Source organism: Moschus berezovskii, chromosome 10, assembly GCF_049115385.1.
Source record: "Moschus berezovskii isolate FMDL1 chromosome 10, NW_MosBer_1.0, whole genome shotgun sequence".
NCBI lineage: Eukaryota > Metazoa > Chordata > Mammalia > Artiodactyla > Moschidae > Moschus > Moschus berezovskii.
Window position 1 is genome coordinate 45,655,304 of NC_142469.1, and position 26,685 is coordinate 45,681,988.

Sequence of the window (26,685 nt, forward strand, 5' to 3'; positions counted from 1 at the left end):
TAATACTGTAATTTATCTAAAATAGAGGTCTCTGTTAAATAAAGTGTTAAGTCTTAGTCTTTGGTTGCTGGGATTTGGGATAATTTTATTTTCATGTTTGTGAATATTTTTCAAATTTTCTTCAAGAAACATACTAATTATATAACTGGCAGCAATAAACATTATTTCACATGATTAAAAGACAAGTATATTTTTTCTGAATATAGTTGGAAAAACATTTGATGCTAGCTACCTGGGTTTGATCCCTGAGTTTGATCCCTGGGAAGATCCTCTGGAGAAGGGGAAAGGCTACCCACTCCAGTATTCTGGCCTAGAGAATTCCATGAACTGTATAGCCCATGGGGTCGCAAAGAGTCGGACACGACCGAGCAACTTTCACTTCACTTCACTATTTGGTATAGTTTTTTAATTTAGTGAGCTATCTAAACTTACTTCACTTTAAAGTAACTGATCTTAGCAATTTCCTCTTTCAACTGCTTGCAGAGAACCATCATTTAAAAATGTGTTTCAGCATTATTACTGCTTTTATGCCAGAAACAGTGTAATTGTGTCTTTGGAAATACACTGTACTGTGTTTGAAATTAGTATATAAATTCCATCTCTGTGTATTTCAGCAACCTAGTATTTAATGTGAAAAATGTTCCTGTAGAGAAATAAAAGAGGTGAGGAAAGCCTATTGTGAAAAGTCACACTAGCAGCAGTATGGGTATTCCTGCATTTGCAAGAGGTAAACTGCTAATCCTGCCCAACTACTCTAGGTGCATGGGAACTAGGTTTTATTTGTTATGTATGTATGTGCTTAGTCATGTCCAACTTTTTGAAACCCAATGGACTGTAGCCCACCAGGCTCCTCTGTCCATAATAATCTAAGATGATAGTAACAAGTACTTATTTTAGGCAATAAATTTTATTTTCACTTTGGGTGTTGACCCTGGAAACCTTTTCATTTTCATTCACTCTAGTAAATTTAGTTTTGTCCATCCTTCTTTTACTATCTGCAGTTATTGGCAAATAAACCAATATGGTGCCATGCAAAAATTAGATAATGATTATTTAAAAAATATTATTGAACACTTGCTGTGTAGCAAGCAGTATGCTAAATAGTTGTACAGTAATGAATGAAACAGTTTGTACTGTCCTGGAACTTACAGGCTGGTAGGAAGGATATAACCAGTAGATAAACAAGAAAATATGTATTTATAAATTGAAAACATGCTATGAGGGAAACAAATAGGACACCATAATAGGATAAGAAGGGGACCTCTGTATGTAAGAGGAGTTTGGAAGGGCCTTTTGAGCCACGAGAAATGAAAAGAGGCTAGTGATGCCAAGAGGGAACAGTGCATACAAAGGCCCTACAGTGGAAAAGAGCTTGGTGTGAAAGGAAAAGGTTGGTGTCACTGGAGCAACAAAGAGAAGGGTTACAAAGGTGAGAATGGAAAGGTCTTAAAGGCTACAGTGAAGAGAGTACATTTAGAATAGGGAGGCTGCTGGAAGGGTTTTAAGCAGAAGAAATAATGTAATCAGACATATTTTAAGAGTATCTTGAGCTCCTCTAAGAAGACAATAATGGATGCAGAGAGATGAAATGAGTGTAAGTTATGGTCTGAGCAAGAGACAGTAGTAGCTTGGTTCAACAGTGTTAGTGAATTAGTAGATTTATATTTTGAAGGTAGAATCAACCAAGATGTGGGGGATGAATAAAGATAGGAGTCAGAAGGATTAACAGGCTTCTGACCATGATAATTAAATGCATATTTGTTCATACACACAGGTGATGCAATTTGTTGAGCTTGGTATTCCATTAGCTATTGCAGGGTTTAATGGTAAAAAGGAATATATTTTCATTAAAATAGTAGATCCCAGAAATTTCTCTGAAAATAAATGCTTCCCTTATCAAACTTATTTCTTCAAGAGAGGGATCTTAAAAGAAAGTTTTTAAATATAGTTTATAAAAGCTGATTATCTTGTTGTACCTTCAGTATATAGTCCAGTGACTGACACAGACAACAGGCATTCAGTAGTGATTCATTGAATAAATTCTTCATTTAGAAAGAAAAATAATGTTCCCAGACTCAAACTGAAACAAAACGGTGCCTGTGCCATGAAGCAGTTTTTCATTAAAGTTGACCACAAGTGATTTGTTAGGTAGACTGTGACAAAGAAATCAAGCAAATATGATTAAAACTTATATCTCAAATCATAAAATATTTTGTTCTGTGACATTATTTAGAAGCTACTTTATGGAGGTGTTATAGGACCTCTAGGATCTTGGAATCAATTTCTGACAATATAGGGTGAATGAAAAAAACATTGAACTAGGTAGGACCTAGGAAACCTGATTTACAATTTTGATTCTGCTATGTATAAGTAATAATATTTTGGGCTAGTTACTAGCCCGAACTAATAGTTCGAGCTAGTGTAGCTCCCTACACTTCAGTTCCCCCCCTCCATGTAATGATTAAATATATAAACATTTACATCTACATATATATAGCATTTAAAAGACCTTTACAGTACCCAGCATATAGGTCTCTGGATAAATTGCGAAATGACCACACTAAGCAGCTCCTTGACTTTGTTTCTCCATCCTTTTAAGTGTTGGTTTGCCTGGTGATGTGCTGTGGCTAATAAACTCAGTGGAGGTTATGTTTGGTGAGTTCTGAGCCTGGGCATTAAGAGGTGTTGCATGTTTCCATATGTAGTTAAATCTAGGCTAGCCAGATAGATGATGAGAGATCCTTTGGAATAGAGACAACCATCCCAGCTGAGCCATCTTAGACCAGCCTGTCTACCTGGCAGCTGTCCACAGCATATGAATGAGCCTGGCCAAGATCAGCAGAACTGTTCAGCTGAGCATAGCCTAAATTGCTGACTCAGAATTGGTTGTTATTTTAAGCTACTAATTTTTGAGGTAGTTTTGTTATGTAACAAAAGCCAGTTGATGCAATCAGTGTCCTTAGTAAATCTTACTAAATTAACAGAAAAATAGAATTTATTGGGGTGCTGTTATTTGCCAGACACTTAAAAAAATTTACATGTACTTCTTTTGTTTCTAATTCTTAACTGCTCTTAGTAATCTTTTGATTAGTGTGATTGAATCTTAGTCTCCCTGACCCAAAGTCCATGCCCTGTCCAATAAGCCATGCTGCCTCTTAAATTAGATTATTTAGAAATGTTTTATAAACTTAACACTATAAAGTGTTATGATAGATGAAATTAATATAGCATATATAGTGTCCTTTCAGATTGTAAAGAAAAATATTCAGATTTCTTAAGCCAATGGAAGCTTACTCCAGAGTAGAGTTGCAAAGAGGCTGAGTAGACGTACAGCCCCCTGGATCCTAGTGCTTACAGAATAAGGATTTATATTAGGAAGTATTAGCAGCTTTCAGTTCAGTTCAGTTGCTCAGTAGTGTCCGACTCTTTGCGACCCAATGAATCACAGCACACCAGGCCTCCCTGTCCATCACCAACTCCCGGAGTTCACTCAAACTCATGTCCATCAAGTCGGTGATGCCATCCAGCCATCTCATTCTCTGTTGTCCCCATCTCCTCCAGCCCCCAATCCCTCCTAGCATCAGAGTCTTTTCCAGTGAGTCAACTCGTCGCATGAGATGGCCAAAGTATTGGAGTTTCAGCTTTAGTGACCAGTTTTTCAGTGTTTATGTTAACATTCCTGTTACCTAATAAAGGATTTGAATTTGTCACTGCCTTCCATGGAGTTGTCCATTAGGGCAGAGTTTTGTGCCATGTCACTTTATAGGTGACAGGCCTTCCCTATGTCTTATCATGAGCTTCCCTGGTAGCTCAGCTGGTAAAGAATCTGCATGTAATACAGGAGACCCAGGTTCGATTCCTGGGTTGGGAAGATCCCCTGGAGAAGGGAACAGCTACCCACTCCAGTATTCTGGCCTGGAGAATTCCATGGACTGTACAGTCCATGGTGTCACAAAGAGACGGACATGACTGAGCGACTTTCACTTCACTTATATCTTGTCATATGTGGCTGCATGCTTGCTAGGTTGCTTCAGTCGTGTCCATCTCTTTTTGACCCTATGGACCTGTAGGCTGCCAGGCTTCTCTGACCATGGGATTCTCCAGACAAGAATACTGGAGTTGGGTTGCCATGCCCTTCTCCAGGGGATCTTCCTGACCTGTTCCAGAACAAATACCAATCCAGTGGTTGTGATCATATTACCAGATTTGGTTTCATTGAAAGCAGAGTGGTACAACTCATTAGTTTTATTCTGTGCAAAGATGATTTCGTTTTTTTAGAAGGGGGGTTGTATGTATCTGTTACCTCTCACAGGATAATAAACTACTCCAAAACTTCATGGCTTAAAACAGCTATCTTATCTGTTCATGATTCTATAGGCCAGCAGTTGGGGCTCGGATCAGCTGAGCAGTTCATCTGCTGACCTTGTCCAGGCTACTTACATGACTGCAGTTATCTGGTGGCCCAGTCTGGGTTGGATAGTCTGAGGAGATCATCTAGATTTTCTGCTGTGCTGCAGTCCATGGGGTCGCAAAGAGTCGGACACAGCTTGGTGACTGAAAAATGAGCAACAGTCTGAGAATACCTCATTCACATGACTGGCAGTTGGTTCTGGATATTGGCTGGGCCATGTGTCCCCAGAAGGCTATCTGAACTTATCTGTGGAAGAGTTCAAAGAGAGCATTTATAGGAGCTGTTAGGTCTCTTGAGGCCTAGACTTGGAGATCACACGGTGTCACTTCCAGTACATGATACTGTCAAAACAAGTCACAAAACCAGTCCAAATTTAAGGAGTATGGAAATAACGTAATAAAGAGTTACAAAGAATTTGCAGTCATTTCTAATTTACCATAGGTCCTAAGGTACTTAAGTTTGCATGAATTGGACAATACCTATGGGTAATAACACACAATTATTAAAAAAAATTACCACACAAATTTGACTTGTGTTATTTGGTAGAATAATGGAGAGAGTCATAGCCCTGGGGGAATGTGGGAGGTGATAAGAAGATGGAGACTAAGGTTTATGCTTTCCTTAAATGGCATGGAATAGCAAAGAGAAATTTTATTTGCCAGGAATGGATCCTTACAAAAACAAAAAATTTCACAGTTTTTATCTTTTTTAGAAGACAGTTACATGCAAGTAGACTTTTAGTAATCTGAAAACTAGTATTTTTCTTTTTCAATCTTCATTTTTAATTGCAAAATTACTCCTTGTAATCTTATGCTATAATAAGAAACATGTAGCTGGTCTTTGTCCCTCGTTCTTGGCACAAGCTCCTAAAACTTTTGAGTATCTTTTTGTATTCAAATAAGATGACTAGTGGCAGGGGGCCCCTGGATACCCCTTTGATGGAGACCATAAAAACCAAGACTTGATTAAGAAACTTAGAACTTTCAACCTTACTCCCTAACCTCTAGGAAAGGAAGAGGGTCTAGAGATTGTTAACCATCAATGAACAATGATTTCATCAACCATGCCTATGTAATGAAACCTCCATAAAAACTCTTATTAAACTACAGGATTTGCAAAGCTTCCAGATTGATGAACACACTGAGATGCTGGGAGGGTGATGTGCCCAGACAGGACATGGAAACTCTGCATGAATTTCTCCAGACGATAAATTTCTCCAATACCTTGCCCATATTTGTTGTTTAATCATTAAGTCGTGTCCAACTCTTTTGCAACCACATGGCTGTTTTTGAGTTGTATCTTTTATAACCAGTTAAAATGGTAAAGTGTTTTCCTGAGTCCCTTGAGTTCTAGCAAATTAGCAAACCTGAGGAGGGGGTCATAGGAACCCCTGATTTATAACTTGTTGGTTAGAAAAATGGGAGGCCTAAGACTTTTAACTGACTTCTGAAGTTGGGGGCAGTCTTGTGGGAGTGAGCAGCCTGTGGGGTTGCGCTGTCTCCAAGTAGTTAATGTTGGAATTAAATTGACTTGTAGGACATATTGGGTGACTCAGAATTAATGCTTTTGAACTGTGGTGTTGGAGAAGACTCTTGAGAGTCCCTTGGACTGCAAGGAGAACAAACCAGTGAGTCCTAAAGGAAATCAGTGAATATTCATTGGAAGGACTGATGCTGAAGCTGAAACTCCCAATACTTTGGCCACCTGATGCGAAGAACTGACTCTTTGGAAAAGACCCTGATGCTGGGAAAGATTGAAGGCGGGAGGAGAAGGGGACAATGGAGGATGAGATGTTTTGGATGGCATCACTGACTCAATGGACATGAGTTTGAGTAAGCTTCTGGAGTTGGTGATGGATAGGGAAGCTCGGTTTGCTGCAGTCCATGGGGTCGCAAAGAGTCGGACACAACTGAGCAACTGAACTGAACTGAGGTGACTCAGTGGGTAAAGAATTCCGCCTGCAATGCAGGAGATGAAGGGAGACGTGGATTTGATCCCTGGGTCTGGAAGATCTCCTGGAGGAGGGCATGGCAATCCACTCCCATATTCTTGCCTGGAGAATCCCATGGACAGAGGGGCCTTGTGGGCTACAGTCCATAGGATTGCAAAGGGTCAGACACAACTGAAGCAACTGAGCATGCATCCGTGTAGGGCATACTGAATTTACTTGTAGGATGCTCAGTTGATGTCCACAAAGAACTGGAGAATTGCTTGGTATGGAAAAATTACCCATTTGTTGTCAGAAATGAGGTGTGGGTAAAAACAGCACAGTACTTGTGTTCTGCTGTGTCTTTTAAAAACTAACATTCAGATTTGATTATTGATTATGTTAAAGACCAGAACAGTTTTCCTGAAGATTCAACAAAGCATTTTTCTGCATGCACACGCATAGTGGATTCTGTGGTCATGCAAAATAATAGTTCACAAAAGGGAAAGTGGCAGAAATTCAGAAAACGGCCGTTCCCTTTCATCCAAATATTATTCTTTAGAATGAAAAAACGCTGTTCTAATTATAAGATAGTGTAGCCTTTTATCCTTGGAACATTCTTAAGAAATACAGAATTTTTTCACAGAAATAATCATTAACATCTTTGAGTTCTAATTTGCTATGTATCGGGCCTTCTCCTAGTCATTTTTAGTGGCTCAGACAGTAAAGAATCTACCTGCAATGCAGGAGATCCGAGTTCAATCCCCGGGTTGGGAAGAAACCCCGGAGAAGGAAATAGCAGCCCACTCCAGTTTTCTTGCCTGGAGAATCCCATGGACAGAGGAGCCATAGGGTTGCAAAGAATTGGACATGACTGAGCAACTACACAAAATCTTAACAAACAACCCAGGTGGTGCTATTGGTAAAGAAACCCCTGGCAATGCAGGAGGCTTAAGAGATGTGGGTTCAATCCCCTGGTTGGGATGATGCTCTGGAGGAGACAGTAATGGAATACCCATATTCTTGCCTGGAGGATCCCATGGACAGAGAAGCCTGGAGGGCTACAGTCCATAGGGTTGCAATGAGTTGGACACAACTGAAGCGACTTAGCACACATTCACACACAACCAACCAAGTGAAGTAGGTAGTATTAATCCCAGAGGCACAGAGAGGTTAAAGTCCTTAGTACAATTTATAAGTGGCAGAACCATACTCAAACCCCATCTCCTTTGTTGTCAGACTCTATTCCTAAACATTATATATATTATATAAATATTTGTGTATGTATTTATTGATTGATTGTGCCACACAACTTGTGGGATTTTAGTTCCCTGAGGACAGGGAGGCCTGGCGTGCTGTGATTCATGGGGTCGCAGAGAGTCGGACACGACTGAGCGACTGAACTGAACTGAACCAGGGATTGAACCCAGGCCTTTGGCAGTGAAAGCATGGAGTCCTAATAACCACTGGACTGCCCGGGAATTCTCATTGTTTTGATTTGTAGTTCTCTAATGCAATGGCAAGCCACTCCAATACTCTTGCCTGGAAAATCCCATGGACGGAGGAGCCTGGTAGGCAGCAGTCTGTGGGGTCGCTAAGGGTCGGACACGACTGAGCGACTTCACTTTCACTTTTCACTTTCACACATTGGAGAAGGAAATGGCAACCCACTCCAGTGTTCTTGCCTGGAGAATCCCAGGGACGGGGGAGCCTGGTGGGCTTCCGTCTGTGGGGTCACACAGAGTCGGACACGACTGAAGTGACTTAGCAGCAGCAGCAGCAGCAATGACCAGGCTTCCCTGTCCATCACCAGCTCCCGGAGTACACTCAAACTCACGTCCATCGAGTCCGTGATGCCATCCAGCCATCTCATTCTCTGTCGTCCCCTTCTCCTCCCACTCCCAATCCCTCCCAGCTTCAGACTCTTTTCCAGTGAGTCAACTTGTCACATGAGGTGGCCAAAGTATTGGAGTTTCAGCTTTAGCATCAGTCCTTCCAATGAACACTCAGGATTGATCTCCTTTAGAATGGCCTGGTTGGATCTCCTTGCAGTCCATGGGACTCTCATGAGTCTTCTTCAGCACCACAGTTCAAAAGCATCAATTCTTCAGTGATCAGCTTTCTTTACAGTCCAACTCTCACATCCATACATGACCACGGGAAAAACCATACATGACTAGATGGACCTTTGTTGGCAAAGTAATGTCTCTGTTTTTTAATACACTATCATGAGGTTGGTCATAACTTTCCTTCCGAACTCCAGGAGTTGGTGATGGACAGGGAGGCCTGGCGTGCTGTGATTCATGGGGTCGCAAAGAGTTGGACACGACTGAGCGACTGAACTGAATGACATATGATGTTGAGCATCTTTTTATATGCTTCTTTACCATCTATATATCTTTTTTGGTGAAGTGTCTGTTTAGATCTTTAGCCCAGTTTTTAATCAGGTTATTCTTTTTTTCCACTGTTTTTCCATCTATTTCCCATGAAGTGATGGGACCAGATGCCATGATCTTTGTTTTCTGAATGTTGAGCTTCAAGCCAACCTTTTCACTCTCCTCTTTCACTTTCATCAAGAGGCTTTTGAGTTCCTCTTCACTTTCTGCCATAAGGGTAGTGTCATCTGCATATCTGAGGTTATTGATATTTCTCCCAGCAATCTTGATTCCAGCTTGTGCTTCTTCCAGCCCAGCGTTCCTCATGATGTACTCTGCATATAAGTTAAATAAGCAAGGTGACAATATACAACCTTGACGTACACCTTTTCCTATTTGGAACCAGTCTGTTGTTCCATGTCCAGTTCTAACAGTTGCTTCCTGACCTGCATACAGGTTTCTCAAGAGGCAGGTCAGGTGGTCTGGGATTCCCATCTCTTTCAGAATGTTCCACAGTTTATTGTGATCCACACAGTCAAAGGCTTTGGCATAGTCAATAAAGCAGAAATAGATGTTTTTCTGGATCTCTCTTGCTTTCTCCATGATCCAGCGGATGTTGGCAATTTGATCTCTGGTGCCTCTGCCTTTTCTAAAACCTGCTTGAACATCTGGGAGTTCACGGTTTATATACTGCTGAAGCCTGGCTTGGAGAATTTTGAGCATGACTTTACTAGCGTGTGAGATGAGTGCAATTGTGCGGTAGTTTGAGCATTCTTTGGCATTGCCTTTCTTTGGGATTGGAATGAAGACTGACCTCTTCCAGTCCTGTGGCCACTGCTGAGTTTTCCAAATCTGCTGGCATATTGAGTGCAGCACTTTCACAGCATCATCTTTCAAGACTTGAAATAGCTCAACTGGAATTCCATCACCTCCACTAGCTTTGTTCGTAGTGATGCTTTCTAAGGCCCACTTGACTTCACATTCCAAGATGTCTGGCTCTAGGTCAGTGATCACGTTATCGTGACTATCTTGGTCGTGAAGATCTTTTTTGTACAGTTCTCCTTGCTTGCTCCTTGGAAGGAAAGTTATGACCAACCTTGATAGTATACTAAAAAGCAGAGACATTACTTTGCCAACCAAGGTCCGTCTAGTCAAGGCAATGGTTTTTCCCGTGGTCATGTATGGATGTGAGAGTTGGACTGTGAAGAAGGCTGACCGCCGAAGAATCGATGCTTTTGAACTGTGATGTTGGAGAAGACTCTTGAGAGTCCCTTATACTGCAAGGAGATCCAACCAGTCCATTCTGGAGGAGATCAATCCTGGATGTTCATTGGAGGGACTGATGCTAAAGCTGAAACTGCAATACTTTGGCCACCTCATGCGACGAGTTGACTCACTGGAAAAGACTCTGATGCTGGGAAAGGTTGGGGGCGGGAGGAGAAGGGGATGACGGAGAATGAGATGGCTGGATGGCATCATGGACTCTGTGGACATGAGTTTGAGTGAACTCCGGGAGTTGGTGATGGACAGGGAGGCCTGGCGTGCTGTGATTCATGGGGTCGCGGAGAGTCGGACACGACTGAGCGACTGAACTGAACTGAACTGAACTGATTCTTTTTTTAAAAAAATTGTAACTATTGCTTGTATACTCTGGACAACAGTACTTTTTCAGTCTTTTGCAAATGTTTTTTCACAATATGTGACATGTCTTCTCATTCTCTTGATGTCTTTTGTAGAGCAGAAATTTTTAATTTTAATAGTCTATTTCATCAATTATTTTTTCATGGATCTGAAAAGTCACTGCCAAACACAAGGTCATCTAGATTTTCTCCTTTGTTATCTTCTAGAAGTTTCATAGATTTTCATTTCACATTTACGTCTGTGATTCATTTTGAGTTAATTTTTATGAAAGGTGTAAGGTCTGTGTTTATATTCACTTTTCTACATGTAGATGTCCAGTTTTCCAGCACCATTTGTTAAAGACTCTTCTCTCCATTGTATAGGCATACCTTGGATATGGTATGCCTGTACAAGGTATACCTTGGAACCTTGTGGATTTGGTTCCAGACCACCCCAATAAAGTGTATATCACAGTTAAGCTAGTCACATGAATTTTTTTCTTTCTTAGTGCATATAAAAGTTAAAAAATTGTTTATGCTATACTTTAGTCTGTTATGTGTGGAATAGCACTATGTGTAAAAAAAACAACATACATACATTAATTGAAAAATACTTCATTGCTAAAACTACTGTCATCTGATGACACAGGGTTGCCACAAACCTTCAATTTGTAAGAAATGCAGTATCTGTGAAGCTGAATAAAATGAGGTGTGCTTATTATTATTTTGCTTTTTTTGTCTAAAATCAGTTGGCTGTATTTATATGGGCCTATTTCTGGGCACGCTGTTCTGTTCCATTGATCTATTTGCCTGTGCTTTTGCCAGTATTGTACTGTCTTGCTTACTGTAGTTTTATACTAAAGCTTGAAGTCAGGTAGTGTCAGTCTTCCAACTAATTTTTGTTCCCTTCAATATTTCTTTGGCTGTTCTGGGTCTTTTGGCTTTCCATATAAACTTCAGAATCAGTTTGTCAGTAGCTACAAAATAAATTGCTAGGATTTTGATTTGAATTGCTTTGAATCTTTAGATCAAGTTGTGAAGAACTTACGTCATGACCATATTGAGTCTTCCTATCTATGAATGTGAAATATTGTTTCATTTATTTAGTTCTTCTTTTTCTTTCTTTTTTTCAAATCAGACCTTTATAGTTTCCCTCATATAAATCTTATATAAATTTATACCTAAATATTTTGGGGTGCTAATGTAAACTATATGTTATTAATTTAAATTTACAGTTGTTATTGCTGGTATATTGAAAAACAGTTGAGTTTTATATATTAACCTTGTATCCTGTTGTCTTGATATAATAATTTATTAGTTCCAGGAGTTTTTTGTTGATTTGGATTTTCAACATATATAGTCATATTATCTGTGAATAAAGACAGTTTTATTTCTTCTCAATCTGTTTATTTTTTTCCTTTTCTTGTCATATTGCTCTAGCTAAGACTTTGAGTAGGATGTGATGATATGGGACATTTTTGCCTTGTTTCTGACCTTGGCAGGAAAGCTTCTAGTTTCTCAACATGAAGTATGATGTTAGCTGTAGGTAATAGCTTTAGCTATTGGTGGTAGTGGTGGTTTAATTGCTAAGTCATGTCTGACTCTTGCAACCCCATGGACTGTAGTCTGCCAGGCTCCTCTGTCCATGGGATTCTCCAAGCAAGAATACAGGAATGGGTTGCCATTTCCTTCTCCAGCTTTAGCTATTAGATGCTCTTTATTAAGTTTAGAAAGTTACCTTCTATTCCTGGTTTGCTAGCCATTCTGATTTTATCATGAAAAGTGTTGGGCTTGTCAAATGTTTTTTCTACAGTATTAATATGATCATGTGACTTTTCTTCTGTAGCAGGTTGGATTGAATTCAGTTTGGGATGGGATGGATTCAGTTTGATTGATTTTTGACTGTGGAACCAGTTTTCCATGATGCAGATGAATCCCACGTTGTCATAGTGTGTAATTTTTGTATACCTTAATGATTTTGCTAAATTTTTGTGGGGGGTTTTTGCATCTGTATTCATCAGAGGTGTTGATTTGTAGTTTTCTTTTCCTGATATTGGTATATCTTTATCTGGCTTTTGTATTAGTGTAATGCCAACTTCATTGAGTTAGGAAGTATTCCTTCCTCCTTTATCTTTGTTTTTTGACTTTTCAAGCAAACCATGTGCTGTCTGCCTGATATATCTTAATTTATATTTTGCCTGTTTTGAGAATACTGTATAATGAAAAAATGTGATTAGGTAAGAATAGACTTACAGAAGAGGAATCATGAAAAATAGGGGAGTTGGAGCAGAATTCATCTCTATGTTCTAGGACCTGTCCCCTCAAAAAGAAAATATTTTTCATAAGTAATCATTCTTGATAAATTCAAATTACTTTTAAATAATTCATATTACTTTGTGTGCGCGTGTGTGTGTAGCAGAGTTTTATTAAAGTATGGAAGGGACAGAGGAAGCTTCTGACATAGACATCAGAAGGAGGACAAGAGTGGCCCCCTCACTAGTCTTAGCAAGGGAGCCGTATACTTTTCTCAGTTGGTTATTACAATAAATCAAAAGAATGTCTCAAGGTGGCAAAGATCTTATTGGACCCACTCCCACAATTTACATTTTAAGATGACAGGATTAGAATTAACAACAGAAGGATCTTACCAGACCCATATCCAGGAGTCACCTCCCGGTAAATAACTCAAATTACTTTTAAAAACACTTCTGAATGTATTTTCTAAAATATATTCACAGAAATGCCCAATAATAACACGAATATATCAGTGAGACAGCTGGAACTTGAATTTCACTGCTTGCGCTCTTTTAAATTGAACCCGGGTCTCCCACATTGCAGGTAGACGCTTTACCATCTGAGCCACCAGGGAATTCCAGCTAATAAACTTTAGATTTATTAATGTCTGTTAATGGTGACAAGGTCCCCCTATTATGTGTTTTGTTTTAGACCTCTTTACTTGCTTATGCATGGGATACTTATCTGTTGAAGACTGCTCATACAGGCTCTCTTCTTGCCGAACTGTGGTCTTCCTGTAGAGGTCAGTTTAAGGCTGGTCTATGTTCTTATTGTCAGGTAGCCTGTTGATAGAGGACAAGGCAACATTGTTCTCAAAGTAAATGAGAAAATTGGAATGTAAGCATCTTTGTAATAATACCTTGAAAATGCTTTAAGTATATCTGTATGATACTGTATTTTATTAGGCATATAAGCAATGGAATAAAACCATTAAAAAAGATACATTGGGAAAAAAGTAGAATTTAGAAGAGACTTAAGTCTCTGCCTACTGACCCATCACCCTTGTTAACATTTAAATTATAGAATCCTAGTTCCTCCACCATTTTTTCCAGGTACAAAAGAGGAGAGTTCACAGCTTCTCCTGAGAACTACTTTTGGAACTCAAAAGAATCCCTTTCCTTTTTTGCAGTAAAGCTACCATTAACTCTTTGCTTGCCACTTATCCTCTCCCTGCCCTGCCTCAGGCCCTTAAAACAAACTTATGTATGTTATTTATCCAAGAAAAACAAACATATGTTCACACACAGACTTGTACAAAAAGTTCATGGTCACTTTATTTGTAATAGCCCCTAACTGAAAATAACCCAAATGTCCATCAACAAACAAAAGGTAAATTATGGTAAATCCATACTATTAACAGTGTAATTCAACAGTAATAATGATTTATTGATACATGAAGCAACATGGATGAATCTAAAAAAATCATTAGGCTAATGGAAAGACAGGCAAAAAAGAGTAAATATGATTCCACACATATAGAATTCTGCAGTTTTGTAGGTCACCAATTTGAATGGGCTTGGCTAGTTTGCTGCTTAGCATCTTATAAGGCTAAAACAAGGTGTTAATGGCACTACATTCATTTCCAGAGGCTTTGGGTGGAAAAAATCAGCTTCCAAACCCATTCAAATTGGCAGATTCAGTTCCCTGCAGTTGTAGAACTGAGAGTCTTGTTTTATTCCTGGCTGTCAGCCAAACGGTGCTCTTGGGTCTTAGAGCCTACTCTCATGTCCTTTCCAAGTGGCCTCAGTCTTCAAGCCAGCAATGATAATGGTGAATGTCCCTCATGATTTGAGTCTCTGACTTCCTTTTCTGCTGTCAACTGGAGAAAACACTCTGCTTTTAAAGGGCTAGTGTGATTAGATTAAACCCATACATATAATCTTTGTATATTAAGGTCAGTTGTTTAGCAAACATTATTATGTCTTCAGAATCTCTTGTAGCGTGTAATATAATCATGGAAGTAGTAGTAGGAGGTGCTGGAGATCTGGAATTAACATCTTAGAATTCTGCCTATCACATAGGGCAGTATATTGTACTTTATTTATACCTCAATAAACTTTGTGTTTTTTTCCCTAAAAATAAGACAAAAGACATAATAATAATAATGGTAATAATAATAAATGTTTTCAAAGGGATGATTCTGAAACTCAAAAGAGATGTAAATTGATTATTCTCACTGATTCAACATAGCATTTGCAAAAAATTTCCATATCCAAGTCAGGGAAGAGAATTAAAATGTTAATAATATGCCTAGCACCTTTTCAGTATTGGTATTTTTTCTTTTCACCTGTAATGAGAGGAAACTGTAAAATGTTGAGGATGTAACTATGAATCATACACAATAGAAAAGATGATTTTGGAAGTTTTACAAGTTCTTGACTCAAAATTGTAATTTAATTGTATGTCTACAAATATAAATTTAATAAAATTCCTATTCATTATTTAAACTTGTACAGTAGATGAATTAAATGTAGCTATGAATTTTGTTGCTTCTGTTATTATTAAGGCCAATCTTGGAATTCTTGGGTTTATAGAATTCTTTTATTACAGAATGTAGGGAATACTGTTTCTGTATCATGGAAAAGGTTTTATCTACTTATCATTTACATTCTAGAAAGGATTAAAGAATGATGTATTTAATGTTTTATTATAATTATTTAATGGGCAAAAATTTTAGAAATTTTTAAAGATGAGAAGCTTTACAATAAGATGTGATTAGTTTTGGATCATCAACTTATTAGTGTATAATACCAGAGATAGCAAGGCTATCAAGCAACTGGAATGCTCATACAGAACTGGTGGGGTGGAAATTGGTTCAAGCACTGTGGAAAGTTATTTAGCAATATTTACTAAAGCTATATATATGTATGCATAGATCAAATTGTCAATATCCATTGACAAGAGATAAAGCAAGAGAATTCCAGAAAAGCATCTACTTTTGCTTCATTGACTATGCTAAAAAAGCCTTTGACTGTGTGGATCACAACAAACTTTGGAAAATTGTTGGAGATGGGAATACCAGACCACTGTATCTGCCTCCTGAGAAATATGTATGCAGGTCAAGAAGCAACAGTTAGAACTAGACATGAGACAACAGACTGGTTCCAAACTGGGAAAGGAGTACGTCAAGGTTGTATATTGTCACCCTGCTTATTTAAGTTATATGCAGAGTATATCATGAGAAATGTGGGCTGGATGAAGCACAAGCTGGAATCAAGATTGTCAGGAGAAATATCAGTAACCTCAGATATGCAGATGACACCACCCTTATGACAGAGAAGAGGAACTAAAATAAAGAGCCTCTTGATAAAGTGAAAGAGGAGAGTGAAAAAGCTGGCTTAAAACTCAACATTCAGAACACTAAGATCATGGTATCCGGTCCCATCGCTTCATGGCAAACAGATGGGGAAACAGTGACTTTTATTTTCTTGGGCTCCAAAATCACTGCAGATGGTGACTGCAGCCGTGAAATTAAAAGATGCTTGCTCCTTTTAAGAAAAGCTATGACAGACCCAGACAGCATATTAAAAAGCAGAGACATTACTGACAAAGGTCCATATAGTCAAAGGTATGGTTTTTCCAGTAGTCATGTGTGGATGGGCCATAAAGAAAGTTGGGCCATAAAGAAAGCTGAGCACTGAAGAATTGATGCTTTTGAACTGTGGTGTTGGAGAAGACTCGAGAGTCCCTTGTATATCTAGGAGATCAAATCAGTCAATCCTGAAGGAAATCAGTCCTGAATATTCATTGGAAGGACTGATGCTGAAGTTGAAGCTCCAACCCTTTGGCCACCTGATGAAAAGAACTGACTCATTGGAAAATACCCTGATGCTGGGAAAAAATTGAAGGCAGAAGAAGGGGACGCAGAATGAGATGGTTGGATGGCATCACTGACTTGATGGACATGAGTTTGAGCAAGCTCCTGGAGTTGATGATGAACAGAGAAGCCTGGCATGCTGCAGTCCATGGGGTTGCAAAGAGTCTGACACGACTGAGTGACTGAACTGATACATATGTATGTTTATATATACCCTATGAACCAGCATTTTACTACCTCTAGTCATTTTATGTATTGTTGTTCATTCGCTAAGTTGTGTCCGACTCTGCAACCCCAAGAACTGCAGCAGCCCAGGCTCCTCTGTTCTTCACTGTTTCCTGGAGTTTGCTCAAATTCATGTCCATTGAGTCAGTGATACTATCTCCTATCTTATCCTCTGCTGTTACCTTCTCCTTTTGCCTTCCATCTTTCCCAGCATCAGAATCTTTTCTAGTGAGTCAGCTCTTCCTATCAGGTGAGCAAAGTATTGGAGCTTCAGCTTCAGCAACCATCCTTTCAATGAATATTCAGGGTTGATATCCTGGTTGATATCAAACCAGGATCAACTGGTTTGATCTCCTTGCAGTCCAAAGAACTTTCAAGAGTCTTCTCCAGCACCACAATTCAAAAGCATCAATTCTTTGGCACTCAACCTTCTTTATGGTCCAGCTCTCACATCCATATATGCAACTGGAAAAACCATACCTTTAGCTATACAGTCCTTTGTTGACAAAGTGATGTCTCTCCTTTTTAATGTGCTGTCTAGGTTTATCATAGCTTTCCAAGAAATCAAGCATCTTTTAATTTTGTGGCTGCAGTAACCATCTGTAGTGGTTTGGAGCCCAAGAAAATAAAATCTGTTACTGCTTTCACTTTTTTTCTCTTCTATTTGCCGTGAAGTGGTGGGACCAGATGCCATGATCTTGGTTTTTTCAGTGTTGAGTTTCAAGCCAGCTTTTTCACTAGTCTCTTTCACCCTCATCAAGAGACTCTAGTTCATCTTCACTCTCTGCCATTAGAGTGGTTTCATCCGCCTATCTGAGGTAGTTGATATTTCTGCTGGCAATCTTGATTCCAGCTTGTGATTTATCCAGCCCGGCATTTTGCATGATGTACTCTGCATATAAATTAAATAAGTGGGGTGACAATATACAGCCTTGTTGTACTCCTGTCCCAATTTTGAATCAGTCGATTGTTCCACACCTGCTTCTGACTGTCGTTTCTTGACCCGCATACATGTTTCTGAGGAGGATAGGTAAGGTGGTCTGGTACTCCGTTTCACATATACTTCATAATAAAAGATAAGAACTCTTTAAAATTCTTTAAAGTTGAATGTTTGTGATCATTTACTCCTTAAGAAGACTTGTGTGTTCTCTATTGAATTTCAAAGTTCAATTTTTTAATTTGATTGCATTTTATCTTTTAGTTCTACTTCTGTGTTCCTTTCAGGCATGTTTCCTTATTTTTCTTCTCTTATCCGTGACTTAAAATATCCCATCTCCTTGACATTTTGTCCATCATAGACATCAATGTTGTCTGATTCAACTTTCTACAGTTATGGTATAATGCTCTGTAATTGTGTTGTCCTCTGTAATTGCAGCCACAAGCCACATGTGGCTATTGAGTACTTGAAATGTGGTTTAGTGTGACTGAAAAACTGAACTTGAAATTATTTATTTTTAATTTAGCTACATGGGGCTAACAACTAATATACCACAGGTCTATATCAATATTGTCTTCCTTACCTCTTTAGCTTGTTTTGATTTCATTCTCTCTGGATAACTAATAATTTATCTTGTCCTACTTTTAGACTTCTAATCATATGTTAATTTTTATTGTTTTAAAATTTTTAGCATTTGTTTCCTTGTTTACCTTGTAAGCTTCTGGGTCGTGAAAGTATTTTATTTGTTGAAGAAAGTCACTCAGGAATTGGGGAGCTTCAAAATACCATTGAAAATCTTCTAGAGTATTGTGAGATTTGAAGGCTGATTTGTCAAGAACATAAAATGGAATTTAAAAATACTAACAGATTAATGTTATAAACCATGAGCACCCCATCGGAAGACGGGAACTGCTTTTGTTAGTTTATATACATATATATGACTGTATCACTTTGCTGTGCACCTGGAACAAGCACAGCACTGTAGATGAAATATGGTACAATATAAAAAAAAATACTAACAGATTAATAGCATAACGGTAAAAACTGGCAATCTAAAGTTTAGTATTAACTCTGATGTTAATTTTGTGAACTTGGACAAGTTTTTTAATTTTCTGACGTAAATTTGTTCATCTAAAAAATGAGAGGTGTAATAGTTGATTTTTAATATGTCATCCAGCTTAAGAGTTTTTAAAGAGGTCTGCTATTTTGAATTGAAAATATTAACAGTGGGGATTAACGTTGATACTGGTTTTATACTTTGAAAATGTTCAAGAAGAGAAAGCACATGTTGAAATGCCAGTACTTTCCTCTGTGAAGTGAAATGCCAAGATGAAAAATTATGTGAAGATCTAATGGAACTATGAAAATGAACTTTGTTGTAGTAAACTTTGAATACAACTAAGGAAAAATGAAACTGTTTAAATGATTACGTATTCCAAGTAATTAGTTAGAAGTCCAGGAATAAAATTTAGGAGAAAGTGTCAACGTGTTATAATGAAGGAAACACTGACTTGAAAGTCAGAACTGAGATTATTATCCTGTGGTGCCAATAATTAGCTGTGTGACATGTGATAAAGTTTGAAGGGGTATTTAGTTCTGCATGCCATAGCATCATCTCTTGACACCTTCAGGATCATATAAACCAAAGTGTGTGCTCATACTCTTTCAAAAGACCTAGAAATAATTTCACTAAGCCTCACGACACCTATCTATGTCAACTGGCAGATATACAAACCTTGTTTTCTATTATCTGCAGAACTCACATCTTCTTATTTGAACAGTTCCTTATTTGACCCATTTCTTCGTCTTTCTCACATCTTTCCATTATACTCTAGAGAGCTTCTGTCTCTGACCTGAAGACTTCTCTGTGCATAGTCATTTTCATCCTTTTCTCCAAACTAAAACCGTCTATCTCTTTGCCTTAACTGATAACTGTCCCTAAAATTAGTTTCGGCTTAATCTCTTTTGGGGGGTAGTGCTGTTTGCATGCATCCCATATAAAAAGTTTGGATAGATTTGGTCAGCATCTTTTTTACTCTCTAACACTGCTTCCATATACTTTTTCCCCTTAAAATGGGTCAGAGAGTACTATCAAGTCTGTCTTCTAACAATCAATGTTGTTGAGAAATTCAAATGAAGTAGTAGTCATTGTGTACTTACTGTATGCCAGGGTCTCCTCCTGCCCAGCTTCATTGAAGTGTAATTGACATATAACATTGTATAAATTTAAGGTGTACAATATGATATGATACAAATATGTACTGCGAAATGATTACCACAATAAGATTATTGCTTATTTCATCCGTCATTTCACATAGTTACCTCTTTTTGTTATTGTGAGACCAGTTGAGAGCTACTCTCTTAGCAGCTTCTAAGTACATAATATAATATTGTCAGTTACAGTCACTGTGCTATACATTGGATCCCCAGAATTTATTATACCTGGAGATTTGTATTCTTTGACCATCATTTCCCCATGTCCCTCAGTCTCCAGTCTCTGGTAACCACAATTCTACTTTCTGAGTTCAGTTTTTTGGATTCCACATACACATGATGTCATGTATTGTTCATCTCTATCTGACTTATTTCAGTTAGTACAGTGCCCTCAGGGTTGTCTCACATGGCAGGATTTCCTTCATTTTTATGACTGAATATTGCTTCATTGTATATACTGTTTATATCACATTTTATCTTTTCATCCATCAGTGGACTTTTGGATGTTTGCATCTTGTGTATTTAATGCTGCAGTGAAAATGGGGTTGCAAATATCTCTTCAAAAATAAATGATTTCATTTCCTTCATATGTATACCCTGAAGGAGGATTGCCAGATCATGTGATAATTTTGTTTTTAATTTTTTTGAGGAGACTCCATTCTATTTCCATAGTATTCATTGATACTATTTCCAAAGTATCAATTTACATTTCCATCAGCAGTTTACAGTGGTTCGCCTTTCTCCACGTCCTGTCCTTACCAGTATTTGTTATCTCTTGTCTTTTTGAGACTAGCCATTCTACCAGTTGTGAGGTGTTATCTCATTGTGGTTTTAAGTTGCATGATAACACCTATATGTGGAATCTAAAAAATATAACAAACTGGTGAATGCAAAACAACAAAGAAGCAGACCCACAGATGTAGAGAGCAAACTAGTGGTTACCAGTGGGGAAGAACAGTGTGGGGGTGGGAAGGTGGGAGGTCAAACTGCTGGATGTAGGACAGGTTCAAGGATGTATTGTACAACACAAGGAATATAGCCAGTACTTTGTAATAACTGTAACCTTTAAAATTGTACAAAAAGTTTTTCTTAAAAAAAAGAGAAATGCATTTCCTTGGTTAGTGATGTTGAGCATCTTTTCGTATACTTGTTGATCATTTGTCCGTCTTTGGGAAAATGTCTGTTCACTCTTCTGCCCAAGTTTTAATTGTATTGTTTGGGATTTTTTGCTGTGGAGTTGTATGGGTTCCTTATATATTTTGGATATTAACCCCTTATTATTTAAATGGTTTGTAATATTTTTCCCCATTCTGGAGTCTGTCTCTTCATTTTGTTGATTGTTTACTTTGCTGTGCAGAAACTTTTTAGTTTGATGCAGTCCCTCTTACTTATTTTTGCTTTTGTTTCTTGTGCTTTTGGTCTTATATCCAAAAAAAACAAAAACATTGTTAAGACCAGCATCAAGGAGTTTTCCCCTTTGTTTTCTGCTAGGAGTTTTACATTTCAGGTTTTATATATAAATCTTTAATTCATTTCAAGTTAGTTTTTGTGAGTGGTATCAGATAGGGGTATAGTTTCATTCTTTTGCATGTGAATGTCTACTTTTTCCAATATCATTTATTGAAAAGACTACCTTTTCCACTTGGAGTATTCTTGTCTCCTTTGTCAAATATTAGTTGACCATTTACACTTGCATTTATCTCTGGGTTCTTAATTCTCATGAGTCTGTATATCTTACTTTTCTGTCAGTTCCATAATTTTTAATTTCTATACCCTTTTAGTATAAAATCAGGAAGTGTTTGCTTCTAGCTTTGTTCTTCTTAAGATTACTTTGGCAGTTTTGGGTTTTTGGTATTTCCATATGAATTTTTAGTGTTGCTTTTTCTATTTCTTTGAAAAATACCATTGGAATTTTAATATGAATTCAGTACATTCAAAATGCTTTTGTGCAAGGTAGGAGGACTTGCTCTATTGGATATCAAGACTTACTGTAGAGCTCTACTAAGATTAGCTTTAGGTGGACAGATAAGTGAAATACTGTAAAACCTCAAAATGGATTTAAGGATACATAGAAACTTGGTTTATGAAAAAAGTGCCACAGTAGAGCAATGGGGATAGAATAGTCTTTTCAATGAATGGTGTTGAAATAATATATAAGAAACTTGACTACTGCCTAATACCATTCACAAAAAATTAATTCCATGTCAATTATAAGTTAAAAGTACAAGGCAAAACAACAAAGCTAAGAGATAAAACAGAAGCTCATACTTGTGATCTTAGTGTATAACATGATTTTTTAAAAACCTGTGCTTTTATATTGAACTTAAAAGATTGATAAATTCTATCACTTTCACATAAAAGACATCAAGGGCGTGAGATAGCAAATGACACAAGAGAAGATATTTGCATCATATATAACCTCCAAATGGCATATATCCAGTGTTCTTACAAATCAGCCCTAACACAACAAATAGTAAAAAGAATATAGGCAAGAGCATTGGATAGACACTTCTCAAATGAGGAAAATCCAAAGATAAACACATGAAAAGGTGCTTAAACTCTCAGTAATTGGGGAAAACATAAAACTGCAGTACGCCATCACAACTTATGTACAAGAATTGCTAGATTTTTAAAAAAAACTGACAGCATCAAATGTCGTGAGGCTGTGGAGCAGCAGCAACCTCCTACACTGCTGAAAGGAGTATATTTTTGGTACAACTGCTCTTGAAACAATTTGACATCATCTCCTAAGGTTCAAGCTGTGCATGTCCTTAACCTAGCTATTCTCCTGAAGTATACTTCCAGCAGAAATGTGTACACCAAGGCACTTGTACGTGAATGTTCATAGTATTGATCATAATAACCTCAAACTAGAAACAACTCATGTATATAATATCAACATTAGGATGGGTAAATAAATTGTGGTGTGATTATACAGTAGACTATCTTACAGCATTGAAAATGAACACCCTTTGTTACACAGAGTGACATAGATGAATGTTACAAGTATAATGTTGACTGTAAAAGGCAAGACACAAAGTAATAATACAAAACATATGGTTCTATTCACATAAACTTCAAAAAGCAATAAAAATAAAACTACAGTGTTTAGAGTTACCTGCTTAAGGTGTGAAAGTGTAAAGAAAAACAAGGAAATGTGCATTGTAAGAGTCAGAATAATGGTTACTTTGGGGAGGAAAGAAGTAAGGGTGACTGGGGAGGAGACCAAAGTGGGACTGTTCTGGGGTTTTTCTTTCTTATGTTATTTCTTATGTTTTGGCTCCTGTGTTAGCTTGCATGTTTGTTTAAATCATTGAAGCTGTACAATTTTGTATACTTTTAAAAAGTGAACTTCATATTGTATAATTGTAAAAAGGTTTAAAAATGTAGAGAAAATGCTGGACAAACTGGTCAGAGACAGATTTCATGTAAAAGTTTGTTTGTAAAGAATGTTCATCAGTAACACTTAAATGCAATTAGATTTATCCCAAACTTTCCATTTGGTGGTGATTAAAGCTCAGTAAATAATAAATGCCTTCCTTCAGTAAGCATTGTTTGCCAGTAAGTACAGGCAGTCCTCATTTAGTATGGTAGTGTGGGACCAAAGAAAATGCCTGTATAAGATAATAAAACTGTACAAAATCATCTTATTAATCAGTGAGAAAAAATTACAGCTGTTCCATGTTCTTTAAAAAATTTGTCAAAATATTTAAAATTCTGTTTTAGTTATAAACATATAGGGAAATGAAAAAATAGTAAAGCTAATATAACTTAGTATTATGTTTCTAAATGTATTAGAAACAGAATTATAGTGCTTTATTTCTTGGTAAAAAACTTACCAGGGGTAGTTTGAACGGTGCTTTACCTTCTCCTTATATAACTTAGAAAAACAGAGCCAGAAGAATAAGCATCTTTTCTGTGCCTTGCAAATTGTCTTATTCTTTTCTACTAATTTAGATCAGCTTCCAACATTTTAGCCTTTTGCACTTTGTGTCATGAAATATCCCTCAGTCAGTTCAGTTCAGTTGCTCAGTCATGTCTGACTCTTTGCGACCCCATGAAGCGCAGCATGCAAAGCCTCCCTGTCTATCACCAACTCCCGGAGTTCACCCAAACTCATGTGCATCGAGTCGGTGATGCCATCCAGCCATCTCATCCTCTGTCGTCCCCTTCTCCTCCTGCCCCCAATCCCTCCCAGTATCAGGGTCTTTTCCAGTGATTCAGCTCTTCGCATGAGGTGGCCAAAGTATTGGAGTTTCAGATTCAACATCAGTCCTTCCAGTGAACTCCCAGGACTGATCTCCTTTAGGATGGACTGGTTAGATCTCCTTGCAGTCCAAGGGACTCTCAAGAGACCTCTCCAACACCATAGTTCAAAAGCATCAATTCTTTGGTGCTCAGCTTTCTTCATAGTCCAACACTCACATCCATACATGACTACTGGAAAAACCATAGCCTTGAATAGATGGACCTCTGTTGGCAAAGCTGTCTAGATTGGTCATAACTTTGCTTCCAAGGAGTAAGCGTCTTTTAATTTCATGGCTGCAGTCACCATCTGCAGTGATTTTGGAGCCCCAAAAATAAAGTCAGCCACTGTTTCCCCATCTATCTCCCATGAAATGATGGGACTGGATGCCATGATCTTAGTTTTCTGAATGTTGAGCTTTAAGCCAACTTTTTCACTCTCCTCTTTCACTTTCAAGAGGCTTTTGAGTTCCTCTTCATTTTCTGCCATAAGGGTGGTGTCATCTGCATATCTGAGGTTATTGATATTTCTCCCAGCAGTCTTGATTCCAGCTTGTGCTTCTTCCAGCCCAGCATTTCTCATGATGTACTCTGCATTTAAGTTAAATAAGCAGGGTGACAATATACAGCCTCGACGTACCCCTTTTCCTATTTGGAACCAGCCTGTTGTTCCATGTCCAGTTCTAACTGTTGCTTCCTGACCTGCATACAGGTTTCTCAAGAAGCAGGTCAGGTGGTCTGGGATTCCCATCTCTTTCAGAATGTTCCACAGTTTATTGTGATCCACACAGTCAAAGGCTTTGGCATAGTCAATGAAGCAGAAATAGATGTTTTTCTGGAACTCTCTTTCTTTCTCCATGATCCAGCGGATGCTGGCAATTTGATCTCTGGTTCTCTGCCTTTTCTAATACCAGCTTGAACATCTGGAAGTTCACAGTTCATGTATTGCTGAAGCCTGGCTTGGAGAATTTTGAGCATTACTTTTCTAGCGTGTGAGATGAATACAATTGTGCAATAGTTTGAGTATTCTTTGGCATTGCCTTTCTTTGGGATTGGAATGAAAACTAACCTTTTCCAGTCCTGTGGCCACTGCTGAGTTTTCCAAATTTGCTGGCATATTGAGTGCAGCACTTTCACAGCATCATCTTTCAGGATTTGAAATAGCTCGTCTGGAATTCCATCACCTCCACTAGCTTTGTTCATAGTGATGCTTCCTAAGGCCTACTGCACTTCACATTTTAGGATGTCTGGCTCTAGGTGAGTGATCACACCATTGTGATTATCTTGGTTGTGAAGATCTTTTTTGTACAGTTCTTCTATGTATTCTTGCCACCTCTTCTTAATATCTTCTGCTTCTGTTAGGTCCATACCATTTCTGTCCTTTATCGAGCCCATCTTTGCATGAAATGTTCCCTTGTTATCTCTAATTTTCTTGAAGAGATCTCTAGTCTTTCCCATTCTGTTGTTTTCCTCTACTTCTTTGTATTGATCACTGAGGAAGCCTTTCTTATCTCTCTTTGATTTTCTTTGGAACTCTACATTCAGATGCTTGTATCTTTCCTTTTCTCCTTTGCTTTTTGCTTCTCTTCTTACCTAGGAATTCCTTTATTGTGAAGTTTTTTGCTGTTGTCACTTCTTTTGGGACATCTTTTTGTGACAATTGCTTTCCTCATTTCAATAATTTTACCTTCACTAAATTCCTCTGACTGCATATCTAGTGTCCTTCAAATAGTGGTAGTGGCAACATTTCCACAATTAGCTATTTTTTTCTGTTAATCCACTTATATTCTATTTGAATTTCACTCCAATGTCATCATTTTTTCTTTCTTTGCCACATTTTTATCATTGTTGGCCAGTTTTCTCTTTCAGTTATCATTTTGTAGAATTTCACATGAGTTTATCATTGGGAGGCAAGAATATAAACCAACTACATGCTTCACTATCTGTAGTTGAACTGAGTAACAGATTAGAAGTTACCTTTCACCAACAGAATTTGAAATAAAGTGATGTGATTGATCACTGAAGTGATGTTCCTCTTATTAACAGAGTGACATGTGAACTGAAGTGCCAGCAAAGAAATTTGTATTTATGTAGTTACAGTTAGTATACATAGTAGTATGAAATTAGAACCATGTTGTTGGGGCACTGGTATTTAACTGAACTGTGGAAGGCTGGGAAGTAAGGACTGACTAATTCAAAGAAGGTTAATCAATTAAGTAGATAATTTTTGGTTGGTTTTGGTGAGATTGAGGATTACACGGACTGTTTGATTTTTTAGCTGTTGAATGCCTAGTACATTTTATGTGGAAAATAATTTTGATGCTAATCTTGCAGCTTCTTTAATCCTCTTAGGTAACTCCTTACAGAGGACCTTTCATACTAACTTTCTAGAACAAAACCTTTAGTTGTAGTAAGTAAAATCAGTGGTGTTAAGAGAATAATAGTGGTAATGATTATGAATTCATCATGAAGCTGTTGACATTGAAAGTAAGTTTTAAAAAATGTTTCATATCATATTGGCATTCTAATAATTGAAGATAAAAATGTTAAATCATTTTTATCAAAAATGTTAAATCAGTTTTATTTGTCAGGTGTGACTCCCATTTTCACCGTCTTCATA

At 37.8% G+C, this 26,685-nt stretch overlaps 1 protein-coding gene across 1 annotated transcript in view; it reads left to right on the plus strand.

Moving 5' to 3' along the window:
• The window catches only part of WASF1 (WASP family member 1), a 69,778-nt gene that overhangs the window by 23,696 nt on the left and 19,397 nt on the right, over nt 1-26,685 (plus strand). The gene's annotated exons all lie outside the window — the stretch shown is intronic.